Below are 27,369 nucleotides of genomic sequence, written 5' to 3' on the forward strand. Positions count from 1 at the left end.
AGAACCTGATTAAAATGCTATCTCTAATGATAATAATAATAATAATCCTTGCATTTGATGTAGTGCCTTTAGTCGGGTGAATGTCTCAAAGTGCTTCACAGGATATACGGCAAAGTGAAGTGACTGAGTCATTTGTGGGTGAATCTGGCAATTGATTTGGATACAGCAAAGTCCCACAAACAGCCAGGAAGTGCAATAGAGGGATTGGGAGCTGTTGGAGAAGTAATTGGACATTAGGCTTTGAGCCAAGGTCAATTTGTCCCAGATCATGTCTATCAAGTTCACAGGCGTGACCTTCGAGTAGAATAGAGGTTGCTGCTGAGTGGAATGTACAGTGATGGTTCCTTTATTGAATGTGTTGGGAAACATTACAATTTTACCTCTGTTTCAGCCTGTCCACCACTGGTAATGCAGATTTTGAGCGGGATATGCTTGAAAGCTCATTGATTGAGTTACTATTGCTAGAAGAAGGAGCCGTGAAGAAGAAATTTGAGATCGTAAGCTTCAATTGCCTAACTGCAAAATACTGAGCTAGGATTCTTTTCTCTAATTCTTTTTGTTTGGTGTTTTAGAAGCTCTGGTTTTCTGTTAGTGTTTTTGAAATTCTGGTTAATATGCAGTTTCTATACAAGTCTTTGTTGTCTAATATATTGATGCAATAATACTAACACTTATTGATTCATTAATACAGTATTACAAGGACGATATTTTTCCTTTAGTTGCCTAAAGGAGATTTAAATTTTGGATAGTTGTTCCAAGGGTTTAATAAGAAATTGGCTGCACCCAATTTGGGTAAATTAATAATTATTATTCAACTTAAAAAGTTTTTTTTAAAAAAACGCAAAATGGAATTACTGCCCTGAAAATTATGGGCTACGTGGCATTACTTATTACTTAATACAGAAATGTACTTTGTAGTTTGTATAATACAAGAAGTCATAATCTTCAGCAGATGATCTGTTGCAGTGTCTTCAGGCATGTTATAATGCGGTATAAATCTCTAACAGCAGAGCAGTCCAAAGGATAATTTACAGCATTGTCATCTTGCTATTTTTGTTCACAACTGAACCCAGCTCCTCCAAAAAAAATCTAATTACAGCACTGTTTACATCAGTGGTCTGTCAGACTGTGAAATATTACGATCTGTAATATTTAATGCCAAAAATAAGATAAACTAAAAAAAATGTACATTTAGAGATGAGTCGCTGTAAAAGAATGTTTCGTTTTGAATGGCTGGCAAGCAATATCCCGAATAATAACAGGATTGCAAACCAAGGAATAACTGTTCCATTTAGTAATGGATTTAAATGTTGGTTACAGCTAAGCGTTTGAGCTTGAAGTGATTGTTAGGCTTTTGATAAACACTCCATTCCAGCTCCCAACAAGATATAGATTGATCTGGACAGTGCACCTTGACCAAGAGAAAGAGTAGCACTCTCGCCTCTGATTCAGAAGGGTACTGGTTCAAGTCTCATGTTGGGACTTTAAACTGACAGCCTAGGCTGGCTGTATTGTTGGAAATGCCATCCTTCAGATATAACATTAAATCAAGGTTCCATCTGCCTGTTCAGGTGAATGTTAAAGATCCCACAGCACCATTCAAAAAGAGAACAGAATTTCTCATAGCGTCCAGGCCAACAGTACCCCAGATTAATTAATTTCATGGTAAGGGCAAAACCTTGGGCAAGTTTCCTTACTCTACATGCCTGATAACAATCCCTCAAAAAAAAGTGTTCACTCAATCCACGACTGTTTGTGGGACACTGCTGTATGCAATTGGCTGTCGCGTTTTGCCCACAAATATAGTCAATTCACTTTACAGTATATTCTGCAAAGCGCTTTGAGACGTCTAGAAGACGTGAAAAGTGCTATATCAAATGCAAGGATTATTATTATTACTTTTGTGGGACATTGCTGTGTTCAAATTTTCTGCTGTGTTTGCTTATAAATAAACAGTTGCAACAGTTAAGTGAGCATTATACTTAACAGCAATTACTTGTGGAGTATTTTGAGAAGTTATAGGTGCTCTACCAAATGCAAAGATGACCGTGAAATCATAAGATTAACAACAAAGTCCTGTGGGATTTTAGTTTTGCGTGCCCTTTCGATCACCCCAAATAAAGCGTCTTTCTTAGCATGGCAGAAATATTAATATCTTTTGCACATGATAGTGCACCTTGCAAACAGCATTGATAGAGCAAGCCTTACACGAAGTGCAGTGCAACAGCAAACATTACTTTGGGTGTTTTTTTGTCTTCTCTTTGTATGGTTTCTATCATGCTTCTGAAGGTAAAACTGAAGCCCTGAATATCTTTCCTTACCCCCTATTGTGCTGTGCAACAGCAAATGAATATTTAATGTGCATACTAATCAGTTTTGTTTCACAAGCTTTTGTCACCCTGTGCCATGTTCTGCTATTGCATATAGTCAAAGTAGGCAAAAAAAATGCCCAAGGCAGTATGTGTTTAATTATTCCCCCCCCCCACTCCACCACCACAAGATCATGTGACATTATTTCCTGGACGACCATGAAGAAGGCTTTGATCTTGGTAATAAAGCTCCGTACTGTATATTTAAGGAAGAGTTAAGGAGAATAATAGCGAGTTTAGCTTCCTTCTCTACTCCTCTCCATTCACACCAGCAAGAGAAGAAAGCTAGATTGTGGAACACAATAGGACACCTCCTCCACTCAGTGATTCTCAATGATCCTACATGTGATGCTCTGGGGGCAAGAAAAAAGAATAGTTATAACGATAATAATCCTTACTTTTGATATAGCGCCTTATCACATCGTCAGGACGTCTCAAAGCACTTCACAGGATATACAGTACTGTAAGTGGTGTGACTCTGTATTTCGTGGGAGAATTCCATCTTTATTACAGTCAGGAATTTTGCATCAAATGTTTGTTCTGCCACAAGTGAGCAGTTGTGCACAAATTGTACTCCTAATACTAAGGTCATCTGATAACAATTAGTAATAAGTCCAAACATGAGCTCAACTTCCCAAGAACGCCTTACAATTGTGGAAAGTCAAACCCAGACAAAGCCACTCTGAGAGGTTTGGGATCCAAAAAGGAGATCAAAGGGCGATAATAGGCCTAGCCGCTTTTAAATTGTCTGAGAGATTAAATTTACAAAAGTGGGAATGGTGCTCGCTTTTCAGTCTAAAAACTCATGTCAAAATCTCTGCTAATGGTGAGAGCTGTGTGCGCTGGACAGACCCCAAGTGTCAATAAAATTCATGGACTCTTTATAATAACACAAATTAATACTGGGTTGAAACATAATCTTCTGGAGTGCTGCCCACTGCAGAGGAAAGAACATCTCCACCTGACTCTTCCACCTTGAGATTTCTGGCTGCTAAGAGGATATCATCACACATTTAACCCTGTTTAAGTCGCACTGTATGAACAAGATATGAGGCAAAGTATTATTACAAGGGCAGGATTAAAAGTGATCTTTTTTCTTAAAGCTACTTTAGTAAATCAGACACTTTCGGCTGAGAGAACAGCCTCCTTAATTTCCATCAGAAGCTTCACTTAAGTCACTGCACCAGAATAATGTAAATTGAATTGGCTCAGGAGCCTTAAAGGAATTAAACAAATAAGTCCAGTTGATCATTTTAGCCCGGATTTAAAAAGAAAGATAAACTTATTAGGACACTGATTCTGAATCCTTCCAACATTGGCTGAGAGGCTTGTACCTCAGGTAATGTCAGAACATGTCAGTACGTTCATAACTACAATTGGCTTGGGGGTGTAGAGTTACATGTTAACTTTTATAGGCTCCTTGCTCAGTAGGGCAGTTATAATAATAATAATCCATGCATTTGAGATAGCGCTTTTCACGTCGGGAGGACGTCCCAAAGCGCTTCACAGAACACACGCACAGCAATGTCCCACAAACAGTCGTAGATTGAAAATGACCAATTTTATGATTGTTTTTGGTTTTGGAGGGATAATTATTAGGCGTCTTATTATTTGTCTGTCTTTCTGGTGAATTTGCTCAAAATCTTATTTTTCACTTGTCTTAACTATATTATGGAAGTTCCCATGAATTCTATTTACTCTTGCCATGTCATCAACCAACTCTTACACACCTCTCGACAGGTGCACTGAGCTGGAACTAAAACAAACTTTCTACACGTTCAGACATCATCATCTAACTACAGAAAGACCATATCTTAGTTTAGGCATCTTCAGAACCTTACTTTTGATGGATGAGATGATACTGCTTACCAACATTAGGAGCGTACAAAGGCTTGATTCACTGAGCTGCTCCCGAAGATGTGAGATCGGGAGGTTTCTTTAGACAAATTTTTGATTAGATCCACATGGGGAACAAAGTTTCAGAATCATCAGAATTTACGACTGGGTTAAACAGTAAACACACTACCGTAAAATTCGCATACGTCTGATCTATATAATTCGTATAATTGCCTGAGTCGTACATCTGCCCAAGTCCCGTTGAATTTCCTATAACTTATGCAGGTTTGACATAACTCGTACTTTGCATAAGTCCTATTAAATGTATGGTCCCAACTGATATGACTTAAGTGAGGTTTACTGTACTAACTTTGGGTCATTTGCTTACCATTTTCCCAAATCAATTACTGCTGGACAGTTTGGCGTGCCCAGAGGAAATATCCATTTGCCTTAAGGATACAAGCTTACACAGATCCCTGCAGGTATCATAAAGAAGGGAAATAAAGGAGTGTCTAAATTATTAATACTTGGATGAAAATATTATTGCCCACATGGAATTCTTTTGCTAACACACACTGGTTACATGCTGTGTTACAGCGAATTGCAACTGCTCTTAGAATCATCATGGGGATATGCACTTTGAAGGTCAAGCCTTTATTGTAGATTTACAGTGGATACAAAGAAGCTAAACATCTTTAAACCAATCTATGCTCAACAGGTATTATGGAACATTTTAAGGAAACGGAGGGGATTGATGCATTTTTACTTACTCTTCTGTACCTCTGCAACCTGCTAAAACCTTACCAACCAGCCCGTTCCCTCCGCTCAATGAGTCCTGGGCTGTGCCCCACCTTTGCCCGCCCGTTGAGCCTTCAGCCTTTCTGCCCCCACCCTTTGGAACTCCTTCCAGGAATTCCTTGGCTTCTCCACCTCCCTTGCCTTGTTCAAGGCCCGTCTCAAGACCTTCCTCTTTGACAGTGCCTTCGGTCATCCTCCCAATCCTCACCTCCCTACTCTCCACTCCCTTGATTCCAAACCCCACAGCGGGTGCAAACCCTTGACTGTCATGGTGTGCACATATATTTTCTCCAAAAAAAAAAGCATTTAAAATTTTTGCTGATTTTAAAAAAATTCTGAATTCTTGATCGGATGTGGTCAGAACAGGTGTGTGATTGAGATTTTTGTTCAGAGTAACTGAGAAAGTGGAAACCAGTCACTTTATCAGTTGTGTGCTGAGACTGTGTTGCTCACACTGGTGCTAAAAATGTTACAAGTAGTATTTTACAATTGGTTCATTAAATCACAACCCGCAGCTAAATTTTAAATTGACTTAATTTTCAATTTTCAAGTGTTTAAACTACTCATTAACATTATTACATTACACATTTTAGGGGGGAATCTGAAATGCAGTGAGTTCAAGATTTCTATTAAGGCTAAATTTCCTATATTAGGCTAAATCTATTTTGCACTATCTATTGTGGTACATTGTGCCAAGAAAGAGTTGATAAATCAATCACACACAAGGCTGTATGGAGGTGGGGAAAAAAGCCAAGCTGGAAACTATATTTCAAAAATACAAGTAGATTGGCAGTGTCTTGACAACACATGATCAAATAAAACTACCACTATGTATATGATTTACACCCTGATGCCTCACTGTCATCTTAAAAGCTTTACCAGGCAGTTGAAGACAGTATATAAATGAGCTTTTCATCTTTTTTCACTTTTATGATCAGATTGTTGAAGTCATCCTTAGAGGAAACTGAATAACTGTACTACAGCATGTGGGTTTCATTATGAATACCAAATCAGGTTTATTATCTGTAATTAGTGATCAGATCACAGCAGGTTAAATTAATTACTGTTAGTGATTGTGGCTGTGGGCTTTCAGACGAAATGGAAATCTGCGTAGATTTTTCCAATCATTTCTATGCGATTGCTTAGGTGTTCTGGTGACATACGAGTGCGACACATGAAAGACAAAGCACAAATCAACAAATCTGCCAGCCAGCCATTGTTGCTTTGAAGAAACAGTTTCAATCAGTTTATTTCTTCTTTATGTCAAGTTGCCAGATGGCTTGGGTCTTTCAGAGGTTCTGTACCACGGGGCTTACAGAGAACTGCAGCAGCTTCAAAGCTCTTTTTTAATCTCGAGGAACATCACAGAGCTGAGAAAGTGACTGGCTCCCTGAAGTTTCCCCCACAAAAGAGGCTGCACACACCCATAATGAAAGCCAGATAAAGGGATTTCTGGAAAAAAACAGAGGGAAAAGAACAGTAGTTAGACTTTTGGTAACATTTCAAAAGAAAATCTAAAAGAAATGATGCCTTTGGGTATTTTTGAAAATAGATGCAAACGGAAAGAGATGCTGAGACAGAATCTGATGACCCGTAAAATCGCTCACCTTGTCGGAAATGGAGGTGGTGGAGGTTGGTGGGAGGGTGGGGGGAACAAAAACTAGAATCTGTAAACTTTTTCAAAATATGCCTGAGTGAATTGCAGGGATTCTTCATTCAATTGTCTTGCTAACTATTAGCCCTCTCCCCACACAAAAAAAAGTTGAGTTTTAAAATAAAACATTGAATTGACGTTGGCCATCTTCCATTCAACAAAAAGAGTTGCTTCCAAGCAAGAGACGCATTAAAAGGAATGAATGATTACTTCTTCCCTTTCTGTAGTTCAGTGCCTTGGGACGTCCTCCCGACGTGAAAGGTGCTATACAAATGTAATTTTGTTGTTGTTATTATTGAAGTTATGTTATGGATCATCCAAGCAGCAAATGGGAAGCAAATGTTTGGACCCCCTGTTACTGGGTTTTTAATGAAGCAGGCTGATTAAATCTCATGGTTAATTTCCTATTTGTTTTTAATCTCTTTGTTTCTGAGACTCGAAGACCACAACGTAAAGGAATGTATTTCGCTTTAAGGAATGCTGGTGTCAGAGTCTGCATTCTGTTGTAGTCGGATGAACCCACCCATGGATAATTATTTGGGGAGGACAAGTTTGCAGGGCTATGGGGAGAGAGTGGGGGAATGGGATTGGTTTGGATATAGCTGTTTTCAAAGAGCTGGCACAGACCACGATGGGCTGAATGGCCTCGTTCTGTGCTGCATGATTCTATGATTCTATGAATGCACTCACTGTTGTTCTGGGCATTCCAGCAGTGCAGTCTTTGCCTTCCCCGGCTGCTCTCTCTCTAAGATGAAGGAAGCAACTAATTTAGCGGCTAAGAAGCATGCTTTCCCACTTGCCATTTTCTTTTGCAAGTTTGATGTATTCCTTTTGGCTTCTCTCGTTGGAAAGAAAAACTTACAAGAGTGAAAACCATCTACTCAGACGAGAAGAAAGATGAAAAAGAGAGAACGGAAAGAGAAAGAAACAAAAAGACTGGAGTGGTTCATTTTCTTTCTCTCAACTTCTGTCGCTAAAGCTTTCTCTCTTTTTCACTTTCTTCTCTCTGGAGAATTTCTTTTCTGTCACTGTCATATTTCTCTCTCTCTCTTTCTATCTCTCTTGAAGTCTATCTTTTTCTTCTGTACCTCTCTGTTCTATGCACCTGTAGAAACGGGTAAAACAATAAAAGTTGTCACAGCTGTTGCAGAATGCAACGTATGTTGTCCACTTACCTGAAAATGCTAAAGTCCTAAATCTTTGACAACAGAAAAATCTCAACAACTTTCATAGGCTTAACTTGGTTGAATTTCCTTTGGGTTGGACAGTCTGTGCTGTAACTCGCCTGATAATTCTGCACACATGTATTGGTTTCCCCACGGGAATAGTGCAGCTCCTGAGAGGATCACACGGAGTGATTGAAAAGTAGTTGAGTTCTATTGTTGAGAAGCACACGCATTAAATTTGAAGTGCCAGTTCAAATAGAGAAGCAGCTGCTTTATATCCCTTTCGAATTCTAATGAAGACTCGATGATCTTTGATAATATTTTAATATTATCAATGACAATCAAGAATTTACGATGTTGGATTCAAAGGAGAAAGTCTTGCGTTGTGCTTCAGAACAGAAGCAAAAAAAATAGCTTTGCAGCTCGATATTATATATAAGACGTTAAAAACAATTGCTCCGCCGAGTTGTTTCAATCGCTAACAGGTACTGCAAACAAAGTACTCTACAATTCTGAAGTGTCCTTATCCCATGAAAGGCAAAAGTAGCCCTAAAACAGGTTAAGGTTCCAATGTTGTTCTGAAGTTGGCTTTTTTTTAAAAACTTGCATTCACAGTGAAGGACCACGTTCCAATGTGTAGCGTACAATCAAGGTTGCTGATAAAACTGTCAGTCAAGAAGTGTTCGGACTATGCCAAGCTTCGTTGTTAAAAAACCTGCAACTTATCGGAGGATTGGGTGGCGGGTGGGGGGGAAACCTTGAGTTCCTGGGAAAGAATGCGTTCAAGTTCTGGAAACAATGTAATGAGTTTTGATTACAATAAAACAACATTATTGGGGGAGGAAAAAAGGATAAGCTATTGGATTTTAGGAGGAACAGAGGAGAACGTTCACAGGACCAATGAATGACCATAGTAAGAAGCATTGCTGTCACAGAGAAAGCCAGGAAAGATTGTGTTTTATATATCCTATACCAAAAGAGGTATAGAGCAAGTGGAGGGAAGGATGAGCTCTCAAACCAAGTCTTTTTTTGTATTTTATCCAGGAATGCAAGAGATTCTTGAAGAGAACAGAAATGATGTGAGAGCAGTACTCAAGCCTGGATGAATTTGGGCATTATAGAAACTTAGCGAGGAAAGGCAATGTTAGGCACAGAACAAACAGCTTTAGGATTGGTGGAGCTGTAACCATTCCATCTGATACAAGAGTTGAATGTTATTTTCAGTGAAGTTACATTGAGGAGCAGTATTAGTGGACTTACTGAGGTTTACGAGATTCTGAGCAGAGATATTTTGGCCTAAAGCACTTCATACTGATTAAGATGCCTGGTAGGGAAGGCAGAGTATTTATAAGAGATGGCAGATAGAATTGGACCAAGGTGTAGAATGAGATATGAGCCATTTCCCATGTAAATTAGAATAGTGTTGGCTTCTTCAGTGGCACAGACAGAAGAATCAAAGAAATAGAAATCGCATTTGACTAGGGAAAAGTAGCACATGATTCTCTAACACCACCCAGACAGCTACTGACAGGCAATGAGTCTTACTAACTGCCTAGTGTAGTCGGAGGCCATTCTACAAGATGAAACATTGGAGATGAGGAAATGCATATAGTGTGGGGATTAAGATTGAAGGTAAGCATGGTCAGGTTCCTACTGATGATGCTTGCTGCAATGTGCAAGAAATACAAACACGCAATTACTACACTTTACAGTAATTTCTTGTGAAACGCTCTTGACAATGTGATCAGATGCGCTGAATCAATTACAAAGATTATTATTGTAAGAAGCGCCACTGACTGTTCAAATATTGGACCCAGCCCACCGCGATATAATGGGGTCATGCTGTACCATGAACCTCTGACCAACACAGTGTAAACTACCGTGAGTGGAATGTGCAGCAAGTTGAATCCTTTAATTATTATTTGTTTGTTTGTCAACAAAATAGGAAACAAATGAAAGTTCTGGGCATCAAATATAGTGTAATGCTGATTGCCCCCTTACAGATTACCGAGTTGCCACATCAGTAGACTAGCCACTAATTTCTGCGGTTGGCTGCAATGTAAATGATGGTGAGTTAAAACATCAGCACATCAACAGCACACAATTTAGCATCACTCTATTAATGTTCCTCCTGCACAAAAGTCTTCAAATTGCCTTTGATTTAGCGCCTTTCATGTCAGGAGGATGTCTCAAAGAGTTTCACATGATATACTGTAATGTGTAGTGACTAGTTTGTAGGCGAATGAGACATTCTTCTGACATCAAAGGCACAATATCAATTGCAATGATTATTATCATTATTTTTTCTTAAATTAAACCTTTTTTTCGCTAGCTCATTTTAACATAAGTCAACAATGTCTAGCGAGATGCAAGCATCAGAGCTTTCTCACTTGTAAACTAACAATGATGTGTCATAACATCAGTGTGGAAAGTTAACGTTGAATCAGTTAAGTGGAGTCTGTCAGTGTATCTTCAGCTTAAATTTGAGCCACTGGAAATTCAGGCGAAATGAAATCTCTCACAGTTACTTGGTTAATTGTGGAACTTAGTGAGTTTTACAAGTTTTGAGCTGGTTCAGATTCAGAGTTTAGGAAAAGCAGAACAATTTTACTTCTGTCGTACACTCTCGGTTCTTCTGAAATGGTTTGATGGTAAAAATAATGCTAACTTACCATTTACCATCGGGTCATTTCAACAGGAAATATCCTGAAGTAGCAAAACTTCCAGAGATGCAGGTGCTGGTGCTGAATGCAGTATCTTGTCTTGAAATGGCCACAACTCTCCTGGATATGAGCAAATGGTTCTCAGGGAAATACGCGTGAGTGAGGAACTCTCGTTCTTGATCCTTTGCCTAAAGTATGTACTTGATCTTGACATACAGAAGGTTGTGAATACTGTACTGAGCCTTAAACCTCATGTGCCTGTTTGTTATTGAGACTTAGAGAAACAACTGCGCATTAAAGCATAAAATGTACAGATGTGTTGCGTTTGAAAATAGTGACAGTTTCCAGAAATTAAAGCTGGGATGTAGGTATGTGAGGGAAAATTATTTGTGGGCGTGTGTGTGTGTATGTGATGTTAAAATAAAAAAAATCAGCTATTTGAAGCACTAAGAATAAGCCATTTGAAGAGCCCTGGCATTTTCTCCATACTGCTTCAAATAATGATTGAATGTTAAGGGGCTTGAAGTGGTAAATCTCTGCAGCACGATTCTTCCCAATAGATCACCATCAATTGACCTCAGCAACGAACATGGCAGATCTGCTCCTGTCAAAAAGATTTCTTGAAAGGAAATACCAATTTTTTAAAACAAATGTCATACAGCTTGCAGATTTAAATGTACAGGATGGGATTTTATTACCCTGGGATACATTAATACCCTCACATGATCTGGGTTTATATTCCAATTCAGTACTATCCTCCAACAATCCTCCAAATAAAATCGCTCACTTACTTCATGGCAGTTTGTGGGACATAGCTGTGCACAAAGTAGTTTTACTGCAAAGTACAATCTGTTTTCAGTCAACATTATTTCGAAGCAAACCCTGGTAAGCCTCCAAAATGGCACCATGCCTATACATATAGTTTAATAGTTTTGAATAGGAAACTGCTGTTTATGTACCAAAAACAAATTCCAGTTTGTATAGAGATTTGAAAGAACAATTATATTGTACCCACATGTACGAGAAGAAGTAATGGGATTAGCATTTTATTCCACTTTTGGGGAGTAACATCTGCAGAACAACATCCTTATTGGCATTAAAGCCTTCAGTCTTCATTTTATTTTGCTATAATTGCAACTTTCGCACACATGGTTTCTGCGTGAATATATTTTAAACAAAAGCAAATGTTTAAATGATTGTGTCATATTTTAATTTAAGGAGCAAATGAGACGAGACAAACTGACTATGATCAATTCACTCAACGTCCAAGAGTTCTTCTCAGTGATCAACTACGATGACAACTTGCATTTACATGGCTTCTTGCGTGTAAAGATTTACAGTGATGGGGATGGAAGGGAGAGGAAGTGATCATCAACTTAGTCAGAGAGGGAAGTTTAAAAGTGGGACCTGAAGACTGATAGAGATCAAGTGCAGGAAAGACTGCAAAACAGTGAGACTGCAAATCAAAGCGACTAAAACCTGCCAGTGATAGAGATAAAGTGGGAGTAAAAGTCCTCCAGGATATAAAAGGAAATATTGTAAATAGTTAACTAAATAAATCAAGTTCTCTTTAAGGGCAATTACTATACAATGTGTGTATTTTGAACAGTTTTATTGGTTAACCAGTGGCACTAATCCCCAAAATGTTTGACACTCTAAGAACTCTATTCTATGAACACCATTTCAATTTGAAAGAGTAACTCTGAGCAATCCAATATCTAATGGCCACAATCCAGTTCTCAGCAGGTTTCACTTGAATAGTGGACCTTGAGTTAATTAAGAGCCCATTTTTTAATAAACCCTGCAAGCTTTTAATCAACTCTACACTTTTCAGTACAGCATCGAACCTGTTTGAGGCTACAACTGGAGTTCCAGTCAATGTTTCCAATAAATATATCAAAACGTTACATTAACTGAAATTGCTGAGATCAGAATGTTCAATTGCTGCTATTGACACTTGCTTCAAAAACTAATGTTAAAACAACTGTTCGATGATTTTGTAATCTTTAGTCAATTTATAAACTCTGAGGCATGATTGCTGCCATCTTTGAATTTCATAATTGTGAAATGATCTTTCTAAATAAACCTGCCTGTCTAGTGTTGTTGTTGGTAGTGTTGGTAGAGGGTGATTATGTCCACCATTCTTCCTATTCATTATTTTTGCTTCAATTTTCTACTGTAACATCAACTTGTTAATTTGCAATGATTATTTCCAAATTAGTTCTCCGCAGTTCTTAAAAAGAATTAGCTTCCAACTGAAATTAAGGATTTTCCAGAAATCTGTCCAATCTTAAATTTTAAGCCAAAATATTCTTAACAGGCTTTTGGGTGGAATGAATTGAATTTATGGCCTTTTGTTCTTTATTTAACTATTCATTAATTATATTATGTTGAAGATTTTCCCTCATAACATTAATGTATCTGATGGGAAATCCTAAGGAATGAAAATTGATGACTATTCAGCAGTAGCTGATACCTGTTCAGTTATCTTACACTTTTTTTCAGTAACATTCCTATAGTTTTGGTTCATTCATCTCTCAACTGCAGTTGTAAAGAACTTTTGTAGAGATCAGACCAATATGCATCATATTCTTTCCAATTAATTCCACCATAAAGACTGCAATCCATAATTTGTTATATACCATTGTTCACGGTTATGTGATTTATCACCTCAGTGACTTGATGTAAGAATGTGGCAGATTATTGAAGAGGCAGTCAGTGTGGCCATTGAAGACAAGTTTACATATTGTGGGCTGAGACTTATTTTCTGGGTTGCATAGATTAAAGTTCAGTTGTATTTTAGCTAGGAAGAAGGCGACTTCATTTCCCCATGTGAACATTTGGTAAATGTTGAGTCTTTGGAACAACATCTGAGATATTTTAAGCATGCCAACTCCTGCATAGTGATACTACTTCTACCATCATAGCAGATCCACCTCTACCCTTCTCATTAGTGTGGAATAGTTCAGTTGGAAAAGTACATGCTCAGTCTAAGCAAACTATTATCTTCACATATTTCATTTCTTTCTGAAGCTCTCATTCTGGTAATGAACTGTAAGATTCTGGAAAGCAGTTCAAAGAGGTTGGGGCTGCTTCTGATTTAATCTCAAAAACATTTTCCCAAATGTGTCAATCAAATTGAGCAAATGTGGTGCAGCTCATGATGTGACCTCGAGGAGAACCAAATATTATGATTGAGTGGAGCCCGACAATAAACTGACCTCTCTGGTGCCCTGACTAAGTGTGTATTGCCACAATAATGATTTTAATTTTAATTCTAGAATCATCCAATTAAAGGAGAAGTGAATTGTTATTGTATATTGTCTATTGATGTCTACCTTGGCGTAGGGGCTTGAGTCATCAGTAGGTATTAGACTCTTAATCAAAAGCATATAGCAAGTATGTTCACTATACGTACAAGCTGTCAAAAGCCTTCTTCTCATTGTCATGGTGGTAGTCGCCACTGAATCCACCAATTTACTGTAATGTCACACACTTGGCTTGTATTATCTAAGGCATAAGGTAATTGTTACTTAATGAATCTTGCTGTGTTGTGGCTGATGGCACTGAGAATTGTTTCTAGATATCTTGCCGTAATTTTCATTTTATTAAAATAGTCATTTGAGTGATTATCCTATAGTTTCTGCTGGAGCTATAGTTAGACTCTAAGCCTCTTTGATTAACACTTGTTTTCTATCTGCTTTCTGTATCTGGCCTACATTCTGTTCCAAATACTATAACACTTCTGCTAAGAGTTATAAGATATCTAGGTGCCAACCCTTTTAATGAATCACATATGATAAAGTATTTTCTCTTTTTACTGAGGCACCATGGCTAGATGATTTATTTTCAGTAACTGCTTTCCACCATCTGTAAGGAAGAAAATTCTGTGTGGAATAGAACCTTCAGCCAATATTTTATAGTATGCACCCGCTAGTTTGCTTAATTGGAAAGTCTTGACAGCTTTGAAATGGCCGTTATCTATTCATTATCTATTCGTGAACGGCTATTTCTTCTTCATAGCTTGTTGGCCAACACTTGAAATCTGCACATGATTTCCATGACAAGCTATCAACAGTTTAATGCTGATAGCTTCCGTGATGCAGATGTCCTGATATTCTTACCCATTGAGCCATCTGTCTTTCTGGATTCTTTACATTTCTTATCTATGACGGACCAGGAAAGAATTGTAATGCAACCCAAGGGAAGAATAAGGATTTATAACAGAGCTAAGTTAAAGTGTGGGATGCTCAAAATGAAATGTCAATAAGAAAATACAGCAGTAGGAGACTAGGTAGAATGGATGCAAATTTTGGACAGGATGCATGCAAACTGCATTAAACAGTCCATTCCATTAATGAGGGTGTGAGGTAGTATGAAAATAATTGAATCTTTTAAGGTATAAAAATTTGCATTACAAAGTAATTGTCTTGTCAAAATGTATAGACAGATGGATAGATAGAAATGAAAATGATACTAGAGACCCGAAGGTTAGTATCTCTATGTATGGTGAATATGGTACTGTCTGCCTTGTCGAACCTCTGTCTGTAATGGGTCCTTTCCTTTGTTGGTACTTTGGAAGGCAATATATCATAGTCTATCATTTGGTTGCTTTCATGCATGCCACCTTTTTGGTGAGAATAGATTTGAGTGATTGCCGACAATTTCTAAGGTCCTCAAAAGAGCCAGAAACAACATTTTCAATAATCTCCTAAAAATCTAGTTTTGGCATAAATCTAGCAAATATTCAGACACAACAGATCTTTTGCATCCTTCTTGTTGGATTCTACAGGGTCCCACCAACCACTAGTGTATGTACCCTTTGTATTGACCAGCAAATATTTTGTGGGTATGAGCAACAGTTGTGTTTAGTTAAATTGCCTAGCATTCAAATTGTAACCCTCCCTTATGAGAGAAACCTAGTTTACACATATGTTCTTGCAAGTTTGAGATGTGTCACTTGGGTTCAGAGTTCAGACTAAATTTTAGATTGAATACTGAATAAATTACCCTTTCTTGACTCTGTGTGCATTCTACAGGTGCACTGACTAAAACATCACCAATTGGTCTCAACCTTACTTTGAAGAATGTCAGCATTAGAATTTTAGTCCACAAACCCACTGATGTGCTTTATAATTCTATGTGCTTTGGCTTGGCAATCATTACCGTACGTTTACAATTGATTTATCATATCAATATGCAGTCGATAGGGATTAATTTCTTAATGTATCTTATTTATTGACATTTTATTTTAAACTAAATGTTAAGTTCTCTGTGTGGCTCCTAAGCTTTTCAAATGGTATCCTTTGCCTCAGAACATGTTACAGTATAATTTTGCATTGTTTGTAAATATAGGTGTTTTATACCTGTTTTTGCTGCTGGGAATCCCTGGAAATGAACCCGTATTTACTTTGAGTGGAAAAGGAATGTGGAGTTGAAAGTTCTACTACTCATTTCTCCATTGCATTGTTTGAAGTCCTCGGAGAATTCTGTATATGTGTAACTAAGTGCATAGACAGAACTCTGATACACTATGTGATTTTTTGATATTACTGTTGAAAAAATTGAGATTTACCATGAGCAAAATTGTATAAGCACATCATTACTTTCAATACCATTACTGAGGTTATTAACATCAATTATATAAACAGCCAAGGATCCGACAGACAATTCCTGGAGGACTCTCCTGGTCATCGTCTCTCAATTAGATCCATTACCTTTGATGAAAAGCTTCTGTTTCCTATTATCTAGCCAAACAATTATCCAAATTGCGAGGCCTCTCCCTTTTACCAATATGTGTTTTATGAGAGATCTTATCAGATTTTTTTTGTAAAGATATAAACTATAATATCAACAATATGAATGGTATCCTTTACACTCAAAATGCCTTACTTTATTATGATGGATTGTAATATTTTCCCAACATAAATGTTGAGATGTACCTTTAATTTCTAGGAGCATACCCCTGACCTTTTTTTTAAAAAAGGTTGGAATAATATTTGCTATGTTCTGGAGGTGGAGGTTGGGAGGTGGGTTTTTGATCTTTTCAGTTTTCTGTGTTGGAGTCTGGCCAGTAGCGTTGAATTTTGCTTCTTTATTAGACACCCCATAGAACTTTCTGGTCTTGCAATATATTCATTTATGGTTGTGAAGCATTATTATAGATGTACAGCAATACAGGTTTTTTAAAAAAATAACTGTTTTCATTCTCTGTCAAGTCGGTCTCCTGTACTTATGGAGCTCATGGTGAATGTTGATGGTAAATGCATTCTATCTGGTTACTTTTTGATGTAAGCCTTAAAGTACTTTACTTTTTTAATGTGCATTTTGTTGCTAATTATTTTCACCATGAATTTGGATGGGTTTCCCATCCCTTTGGTTGTAAGAATGGAAATGCTTCAATGTCTTCTACTGTGAAAACTGATATTTAAAAGTTATACCCTTTGAATTACACCTCTACTTATTCCTTAGTTATTTACTTCAGTTACAGAATGCTTTGTAACGTATTGAGTTGTTGCAGAAGACTTTCTCAAAGGGCACTAATCAATTTGGGGTGAATTGTTGGCAACTTTGCACTGTGGATTTGCGTTTATTAAGAACTGGATTACGTTTACCCAAACCTCATTTTATATACATCCCTTATAATTGTAGAACAAGATAAGCTTTTCTTTCTCCATAGATGCTGCCTGACCTGCTGAGTGTTCCCAGCGATCTCTGTTTTTGTTTCAGATTTCCAGCATCTGCAGTATTTTGCTTTTTAAGCTTGTATTCTTGTCGTTTTAATCTGGATTCACATCCGGCTTTTAGAGTTGAAAATACAGTGTTAACCCACATCACCTCAAGATCTGAACTTGTTCAGTTGCTGAATGGTGATGTATAGTACAGTACATGGGTTTCCTTTACCCTGTTGGCTGAATTATTGATGTTGAGGGTCAAAGCCGGTTCCTGTTTGACACTCTATACATGTGGGTTATTCGCCTTTATCACCAACCTACAAAGGACCTCAGCAAACTTAACAAAGCATCTAAAGAGGAATAAAAGAGCGATCGGAAACAAACTGAAGAACCTCTCTAGCTCCAGGGTATTCTTGTGTTCGTACTTTAAGTTCTTTGCTTTCAAATGCCTCCCTTTATTTTCTAATTTCTCCGAGCACTTAACAAACCAGTTTCAGATAGTGCTGCCCATGAGGGTGCTTCCCTACGGCAAATCTCTATCAGGTTCCCCAAATGTACTTCAGCGTGAGAGACACAGATTTCATTAGCAATTGGCGAGTGTATTTTCATACAAATGGATTGTTTAACGCTAATAAATACCTACGATTGTAGTTGGTTTACAAATAAATTTGACATACATTTGTAACTTGCTCATTATCTTATGTTACTAATGTTAGAGGAATTTTTATTTGTCAACAACCGACAGATCATTTTGTGGTTGTAAAAGATAGTATTTAGGTAGAATCTATTGTTCTAGTTCCAGTTATCAAGCATGTAGCCATTGTTCCCCAGTGTTTGTGAAAACAGCAATCAATACACAGTATATAATCAAACTCATTGAGTGACATTGCACTAACTGTTACAATATAATTTACATTTTACGGGAGAATTTCTCAAAGTGCTTAGGTTGGGCATTCGAGTTGTGGCTGGGGGCCGAAGGGGGTGGAGAGAGAAAAGATGACTGAAATCGCTGTCAAAGAAGTTTGTTTTAAGTTTATCTGCCTATACATTTCAATCCTAAGTAACATCTGATCTGCTTGTATGAATGTCTTGTTGATTTTCATAAATTTGTTTCCAGAAGTGTCTGTTCCTGGCTACTAAATTATGCTAATACAAATCATTGCAATTTTGTGTGATTGCTTCCCGATGTGTGTTTTGTTATTGATGTTCATCTTCAATGCTGTTGACTGAACTCACTGAACTCATTCCAGATATCAGTAAACAGTAAGCAAGCAGCAAGTGTAGAACATTTCCAGGATATTAAATGAACATCGTTTAAGCATATTTTATATTCAGTAGTGAGGACGAACATTTACTGTTTACTATCGAGAAGTAGGAGAGACTGTGGCTCAGCGATGTAAACTTTTGAACAAAAGCAGTGAGAAAAGAACCAAAATGAATTCCTTGTATCATCAAAAAAAAATTAAAAAAACCTGCAGCTCTTTGTAAAGGATAAAGGGACGAAAGAGCTAATTTTAAAAAATGGATAAAAGTTTTGATTTGCTATTGTATCTAACATTTTAAAAAAAATGTTATGCTTTGATCTGTTACCTTCTGATGGAGTGGCAATATCCATTTTTGCAACTAGGCCTTAAAAAGCAATGCTTAGAATGGGATAACTTGAGGATTTGAGGCTAATAAGCAAGTCCAAGTTCTGAAATGTTGGAGGCTATGGATTTTGTTTGCAGTAGTTTATTTTAAGAGATGACAAAATAGAAAGAAACAACAATTTGTAACAGCTACCAACGGTGAGTAGTGGTAGACCAGTGTCATCAATGGATTGGAGATGGAACCTGCTGCTCTCAGCCAGGGGGCAGGGGGCAAGATACGTACATCATGGGACCATAAATCTGGTAGACTGCAATCTGCATTGCATGGAGGTTTTGAACTTTTAGCACTTTGTTTCTTGCTCTGTCACTTGTGGAATAAAATGGATTGTAAAAAAAAATGTCCTGATTGCTTGCTACTGGTTACCTTGTGGGCAGTCTGCTGATTTTCTGCAGTGATGTTGAAAGCCTGTGTGTTCTTGTATCCCAGCAGAAGGGTTGTGCCAGGTGAATCATTAAAATGGTTAGATTGAGGAATGTCAGAACAAGGCTCGACAGGCTGAATGGCCTCATCTTGGTTCTACGTTTACATGTACAGCATATTTGCTGCTGAACCTTTCAAATAAACCCTACAACACAGTGTAAATCAATGTAGATATGGTTGTTGTATAAATGTCAAATCCTAAACCTCTCAGGATTCATATTAGTGAATGACAAACAATCCCAATAGCTCTATAAATAGCAGAACTTGTACAGAAGATTTGTGATCAAGAGTTTCACTAATTGAGGGGAAGTATCAAGCCGTACTTCAAATATACTTCATAACCCATATTTAGTGCATAAAACATTGCAGAACACTTCAGATTGGGTTGTTTTGTCAAGTCCTTCCTTTATAATAGGGTTAATTGGCATTTATTTGTTTGTACGATCGTGTTTGTACTCTAATTTAACTCGGGAAAATACAAGTTTGCTGTAATGCAGCCAATATTGGGCTTAATAATATAATAAAGATTTTGCTGACAGTACTAAAGAGCACCAACAATGCAGAAAGCAGAATGATTCCACAGTGTATAAGGTGTGAAATTCATGAGTTAACGTGGAATCTTCTAAGTTGTCTATTGAAATTCAAAGTGTGTTTTCAACATTAATTCAACATTAATTTCTTGGCGTTAACAGGAACCACATCAGGCCTTGCTGGATAAATGGCTTTGATGTGCTTTTGTTGTCCTATCTGCAGGCAGCCTGTTTCAAAGATAAGCTGCACTTGGTAGAAAGGACAACTCATAGAATGTCCTGTGGGAAAGTAGAAGTATGACAAACAGATACTGTAACAGCTCTCGTCCCCGAACAGAATGTGAAGTGTTGTGAGTTTAGAGCACTCAGTGGTCTAGGGGCTTTGTTTGTGAAATTGAAAGAAAAGGGACTTTGAATGCCAATGATGCATTTGAATGTGGTTAGACAGAATAAAAGTAGTGTGCAGCGGAGATCTGCGATTCGGGCTGTTCTTTATCACAATCTCGGTTTGTGTTTGGAGGGGAGGGGGAAAAAGTTAAGATCTCGGAGACAAAATACGCTTTTTTAGGAAAGAAAAGCTGCCGATATTCATAAGAGTAAAATGCAGAGGGCACAGAATGACATGAAATTGCCTGCAGANTTTTTTTAGCTTTGCAGTAATTCTCTGCATCAGGACCATGCTGGGATTTTTAATTAGACACTTTTGTGTAATGTTTCAGTGACATTCCTAATAAAATGGGAATGTTTATGGTACAAGTGAAAATCAAAGTCAAAGCCTGTGGAAGAGTTCTGAAAAGCGGTCATGTGTGACTTTTGTTTTTTATTTTTTTTAAAAAAAACTCTCTTCTGTCTCAGGCCACTGGAGCACTGTCTCTGTCTGCTTTTATTGGCTCGGCTAAACATTACAGGGAGAAAACAGATGTGAAGCAGAGATGACTTGAAAGAGCAGGTAATTAATATCATCTGCTGATCTGCTCTTATCTTGATGGGCTGATGTTTACTGCGGTGACCCTAAGGTTGTAACTGACATGACCTTGCCTACATAAAACCAGGAAGGTCCAGAAGCAGTGTGCTCTAGAGCCAGCACTGCTTCCTCTGTGAAGTACAAACAGCTTGGCTTTATAAATATCTTTTTTTGCCCTGATCTCAGTTCACGACGCTGAAGATGGTCTTTTAAACTTTCATTCCGCTGCCTTTCAACATAATTGTTACCATCACATTGTGCGCCCTTTGAATTAAATACGAAACATATGCCACGGACAATATGAATTCATATTTTATTGATTTGTTTTAAAAAAGCCACAACGCCCTGCAACTCAGCTTTCTCACTGATATTTATAGAATTGCTGATGGAAAACAATGCCCTTTAATGTCTTCGGCTGCCAGTCACAGAGCAAGAAACCAGAGGGTTCACAGGCTGAATGAAGGTCGGCGCCATCTGTAAACTGAATGCAAGCCTGTGTGGTTAGATCTCTGAAAGGGAGAGAGGGGAGAAAGAAAAAAAATCTAAGTCGGATTTTAGTTAAATAAATGACTTCAAACTTCATCGTTTGCTATAAAACTTTATACGGCACATAGCTGTGAGCTACTATCACATATTTAAAAACTGTATAATCCTTACAACGCAGTATAACGTCTAGAGTTAATGAGCATTACTTTCATGAGAATTTTTTTTGCTATATTTCTTGCAAGTGATCTTTCATTTTTAATGGAGTACAGTACTGATTTTAATGAGGATCCCATTTTCATGTAATGTTCCAGAATTTTGTATTTCCGTTGCTTACTCTCCTTTTTATTTAATTGCATGAATATTTCACACTTTCTCTCTTACAAACTTTTCTCCCTCACACACACACACACATTTTTATTCTCGCTCTCACACACACAAACTTTCTCTCTTTCTCTCTCACACACAAACTTTCTCTTGCTCTCTCTATAACTTTCTCTATCACTTTCTCCCTCTCTCTCTCTTCCCTACAGTACCAACCTATTCTGGTGCCTGATTTACCTCAAATTACCTGTCACTCTTACACTTAAACTGGAAATTCTTCCCTCACATTGTGGAAGAGTTTCTATTTTCTCACATTATGTGAGGAATATTTTTCCCACCTGAATAGGCATCAGTCGGCCAGGATACAAAAATCTCACTTGTTTCAACAGATCTTGAATTTATGAAATGCGTCTGAAATGGAAGAACAAGTCACTGGAAGTGAATGTGTGCTGCATCACTAACCTTTTATGTGTTTCCAAAGAAGCTGGAAATAATAATAATAATCCTTGTGTTTGATATAGCACCTTTTTACATCTTTGATACGTTTCAAAGCACTTCACAGAATCTACTATAAAGTGAATTGATTGTATATTTTGTGGCCGAAATGCAGCAGCCAATTGTGCACAGCAGCGTCCCACAAACAGTCGGATTGAAGTGACCAATTTATTATTTTTTTTGAAGGAATTATTACCTGCGGAAAAGCGATCTGCCAATCGACTAACAACCGGGTTCCTACTTACTGCTAGGTAAACAGAGGCGTGTGGAGTAAGGAAACTTGCCCAACATCTTGCCCTGCCGGGAATCAAACCCAGGTCTTATTATTAATGAGCAGCTGCCTTCTTTGGAAAAACAATGGTTTAAAGCAGTTCCCTGTCTGCATTTTTTTGCTTCATCCAAACCTTCAAAATACAAAAAGTAATTTAAAATCGGTGATTGTGGTAATGAGTAAAGGCACCACCTGACTGCAGCACTAGGCCATATAGACCTTGTAAAATCACAACATTGGTTTGGATGAAGAAGGTACTTTGTCCCATTTTATTTCATAACCTTCCAGAATATGCACCCTACCAACTTCACACCCCCTTTTTTTTGAATGACTCCAGTGTCCTGTCCTCAGTCATCTTCCCTGTAACCTTTTTCCAGTTGTTCATTACCCTCTGGGTAAAGAAAATACTTCCTGTCCTGAAATTTTCTTTTGCAACTGTAAAACTGTGTTCTCTTGTTCTATCATCTTAATGCATCTGAAAGTATTGTTCTGTTTCTTTTTCAATCCTATTTAAATGAAGGTTTAAAGGTTGGAAGGTTGGACCCAAAACGTTGACTCACTTTCCTTTCTCCATAGATGCTGCCTGACCTGCTGAGTGTTCCCAGCGACTTCTGCAGCATTTTGCTTGTATTCTTGTCGTTTTGTTTAAAGGTTGGAATCACATTTTGGGCTGCGTTAGCTGATCTCAACCAGGCAGAGGTTGTGGGGTTATAATAAACTTCAGTAATCCAGGGTTGGAACGGGCAAAATCAACAGATTTGCACCCTTGATCGTGACTAAGAGAAGGCTGCTGGAAGTGTGTGAATGGCATGTGAGAAGACGATGAGACTTGGCTGTGATTTATCCCCTGCCAATGATTGCCTTCAAGGCTTTCGCACGCATGGATAAATTGGGTGATGTACCATTGGTTACTTGGATGAGGTGTATCAGAGATCAAAAATTCCTGATGAGATAAGCGAAGGGCAAATTGTGAATCCCAAATTGGCAATGTCCTCAAAAAACAGCTCAGTCACCAAAATCCCACAATCCATCATCTTAATAAAAAATGCAAAAATAGTGATGGGAACTTGTGACGGGTAAATTAAGTTTGTGTTTTTGTTCTCTGTAATATATTTCCACAGTCAATAACAAAAGCCAACTGGCATAAAAGAGATTTAACTTCTTTACCAAATATAAAGTGCTTTATCACATTCTTTGAAGCAGTGTTGTACTTTACTCTGTGTACTTTCTTTAAAGTAGAACCAGTAATGTGCCAGATTTGTGTTGAATTTTTGACCCATACAGTATATGTTTCTCCAGAAAAACATCATATTCTGTATTATTACAGTTCTGTTGACAATGCAATAAAATTTCTGTATAGCAGTTGAAAATACAATTTTAAATAAACAAATGCAATATATACAGCACTGGTACAATATAAATCTGTGGCTTATAAATGAGGCTTATCAATAATCGATTTTACTCGAACAATGTATTGAAAATAAAAAGGCATAGGAAGTGAGCATTATATCTGATCTGTTATATATTTGCTTATTTGTTTGCCTACAAAATACCCAGTCCCTGCTTTATATACATTAAATTATGTGAAGCACCTTTAGACATCTTCCTCACATGAAAGACGCTAAATGCAAGGATTATTATTATTTACACCTTCCATTTAAATTTTATGAATCAAACTTGTCATTTCTATCAATGTACTGCTGGTTTGATCTGTCTCGTTTTGATTAAGCTGTCCGTTATTTTAATGGATTGATTTTAATAGAATAAAATTTTATTCTTCAGCAAGTTTCTCATGTTCTGGGTGGTTTACTGTCGAAAGCTCAAATGTTCCCTAACTTTCCTATACACTTTCTATTTTTAAAAGGGATATTGTTACTGAACCTAAACCAATAGTATTTAGAATTAATAGTTCTGCTCACATGTTGCACTGTAACTTTAAAAAGTATCAGATGTCACAATGAACAGACAATAATATGGCGCCAATCTGCAGACAAATATTTAGACAACCTCTTGAACAGAGGGTGTGTAAAGGATTTTCTTTCACTTGAGCTTCCTCGGAGGATTTGTAAGGCATGTGTACATCAATTTACTTTGGATGTTAGTAAATCCTCTTATGAACAATTAGTATTGTCCAGGCGAACAGTAATTCTTAGCTCAAGAAAAAAAACATTATTTGTTCTATTTCCCTGAATTTTATTGCTTCATTGGAGTAATGCTGATTATTAGTGCTGTTAAATTGTTTATCTTATACTCTTATACTCCTTCTTTGAGAATGACATCTAACAGCACTGATTCTTTGCTTTGGAATATTTTGGAAAAACTAATATTAGGGAAGCTTTGGAGACATGCTTTCACTTTATATGAAAGTTGGATTTTCAGAAACAATAGTTGTGTGGTTAAACAGAGCAGCAGGTTATGTGATCACATTGCAACACTGAGCTCCTCACTTTTAAGTGCCAGGAGATGGCTGATGTTCAAAGTCGGTTGCATGTGTGGAGAATTTCCCACTCCACTAGTATCCTCACTCAGGGTGAAAGCTGATGATCTGTCCGTCTTGTCTTCCCCTCCCCCCCACCCCACTCCTCCCCACCTAATGGTATTCTCCTTACTTCTGGTTGATCCATCGAGTTTGTGAGAAAGTGGTATTCTGGCTTTGGACAATGCATTCAGGCTGAGCAGCTCTGTGAAGGAGTTGGGAAAAGAAGTGAAGGAAAACATCAGTGATGGCATCTTAATAATAATAATAAACTTTGCATTTGATAGAGCGCCTTATCACCTTTTCGAGGGGTCTCAAAGCGATTCACAAAATATACTGTAAAGTGAATTGACTCTATATTTTGTGGGCCAAACTTGCACCTTGTGAATTTTTGCCACCTCGGAATTAAATAAGAGCAGTTAAATTGCAATCTCTCCAACCTACCAGATTTAGATTGACTTCAACTTGTAATCTCTGACTAATTCTTTCTGTGCTCTCTTGCTGATAATTATTGCGAGACCATTTGACTTGCCCTCAGAAAGATAATTCTGATAATTGGACTGTTCAGTTTGCCTCCAAAATACACAGTCGCTACACTTTACTGTAAATTCTGCGGAACGCTTTAAGATTTTTTTCCCCCTGACATGAAATGCACTATATTAAATGCAAGGATTATTTATACAGTCTGTTTAATTGGCCTCACAATATAGGAAGTGCAAACTTGATCTTTAATAAATCCTACCTAATGAAAAGCAGTCCCTCCAGACAGAAATTGGTGAAAATTGATCACAAATTTGGCAGCCTGGTGCTTTTTTTGTGTGTCTTTGTAACACTCTCCATATTTAAATTTGTCAGAAATGTTGACTTTACTGTGAAGGTGATGTATTGTCAGTACAGAGTAAGACCATTAATCAGGGCCATTTAGGATTGGTGCTAAGTCAGACTGCCTGAAGTGTTGTGCCCTTCCAATTGCTGAATGTCTGCACGCTTGTACTGGAGATACGGCATCTGTAACACATCGAAGTGTTGACATGCACTGCAGATGTTTCTGTGAGCTGTTTACTCCACACTGACTAGGCACTGTAAAATCTCTGGAACGAGTTGGTATGGAGTCAGTAAAGAGTACACGTGTGGGTAAGATGCTTCTTAAGAACATAAGGTGCTGAATGAGAAAATGCTTTTCCCCTCCTTTTCTTCCCCATCGCCAACCATCCATCAAACCCGTACTTTCAACAGGTCGCATGCAACCTATTCAATCATTGATCATCACCTATTAAACTGATTACCGTCCAGGCTAAGGTTGAGGCACTTGTAATCACAGTTCTCAAATGAGATATTTGTGTTTGTTTTATTGTAGTTTTAAAATGAATTGGGAAGCTCATGCAGTTGAAGAGAATGAACGAAATGATAAAGTGTTTTTCGATGGTATAACGCACCAATTTGCATTTCTTGTTCTGTGGCCCTGGGACCATCACGAAGATTATAAATGTGTATTTGAAATCATAGGATGTAGTTTTGCTGTTTCTCAACCTTTTTGATAGCGGAGCCTGGCTCAGTTTCTTCTTAAAACATAGGAAACAATTAGTAAATAAGCCTGTTGAGTCATTGATTCTGAAAAGATTTCTGGGGTGGACCGCTGGGAGCTTGTCCCAGACCAGCAGCAACAATAACAACTTGCATTTATATAGCGCCCTTCATGCAGGGTAACGGCCCAAATCGCTTTTATTATAACTACATAGTTGTCAGCAGCAGTGATCCGACACAATCTTTGAGAAACAGTATACACCTTGCTTTCAATTTCTTGTTCTGAAGGCTAAGGAAGGCAAAAGTTTACAAAGGAAAGCACATTTTTTAAGGTGGCAATTTCAAGTAGTCCTGATGGTTCATCATTTTATAACATTGTCACTAAACTCGCCCTAGTTTGAACTGAAGAAGCCAATTGCTTTAAAGCTGCATTTCTGAAATCAAAGAGCTTTACCTACAGTATCTGAAAAGGGTTCATTATATTGAATTGAATGTTAATCTGCAATTAACTATGAATATGGCCTTAGGTGCTCACGTAGTAAGAGGTTACTGATTGTTTTAAGATCTTTACTATAGCAGGCAAGTGGAATTGATTTCATTTGCAGATTCACGATTAATTCTACCGGTATTTTGCTTCCAAAGTGTGACTGGTGGTACAATAGTAGCCTCCGCTTAACATAGCAGCATCGTTCCACTATGGAGTTAACTGAATATTGTAATAGATGCAGCTGTCAAGAATTGTCGGTATCAGGGTACTTAACTGATAAATATTTCTCTCTGTTTTGCTGGGATGTAAAATGCTGTGTGTGTTTTAAGGCCATTAAATCTTTTGCGCAAAATAGACTTTTTGAGTTAATTATCAGCACTTTCTCTGAATGTTGGACTAAAAAGACCAACCCCTGCTGTTTGGATTCATATAGAAGTTTTCAACTCAAATGCACGCAGCATTAATTTTGCGATACTCAAGTCTGTTAGAAATCTTCAAGCGATGTACAAGAACTTATTTAAATATTTAGCAGTCATTTTAATGAGGTAATAAATGTGATGTTGATGTTTATTATTAGTTTTTTTA

General features: G+C 37.6%; 1 long non-coding RNA gene across 1 annotated transcript; it reads left to right on the top strand.

The window, feature by feature from the left end:
• The first annotated feature begins 316 nt into the window (after positions 1–316).
• Positions 317–23,922, top strand: LOC103176083. The gene is made up of 3 exons (XR_487561.2): positions 317–497; positions 20,616–20,709; positions 22,874–23,922. It is a non-coding gene; the product is annotated as an uncharacterized LOC103176083 (long non-coding RNA).
• The last annotated feature ends 3,447 nt before the right edge of the window (positions 23,923–27,369 follow it).

The sequence above is a fragment of the Callorhinchus milii genome, unplaced genomic scaffold, assembly GCF_018977255.1.
Source record: "Callorhinchus milii isolate IMCB2004 unplaced genomic scaffold, IMCB_Cmil_1.0 Scaffold14, whole genome shotgun sequence".
Lineage (NCBI taxonomy): Eukaryota > Metazoa > Chordata > Chondrichthyes > Chimaeriformes > Callorhinchidae > Callorhinchus > Callorhinchus milii.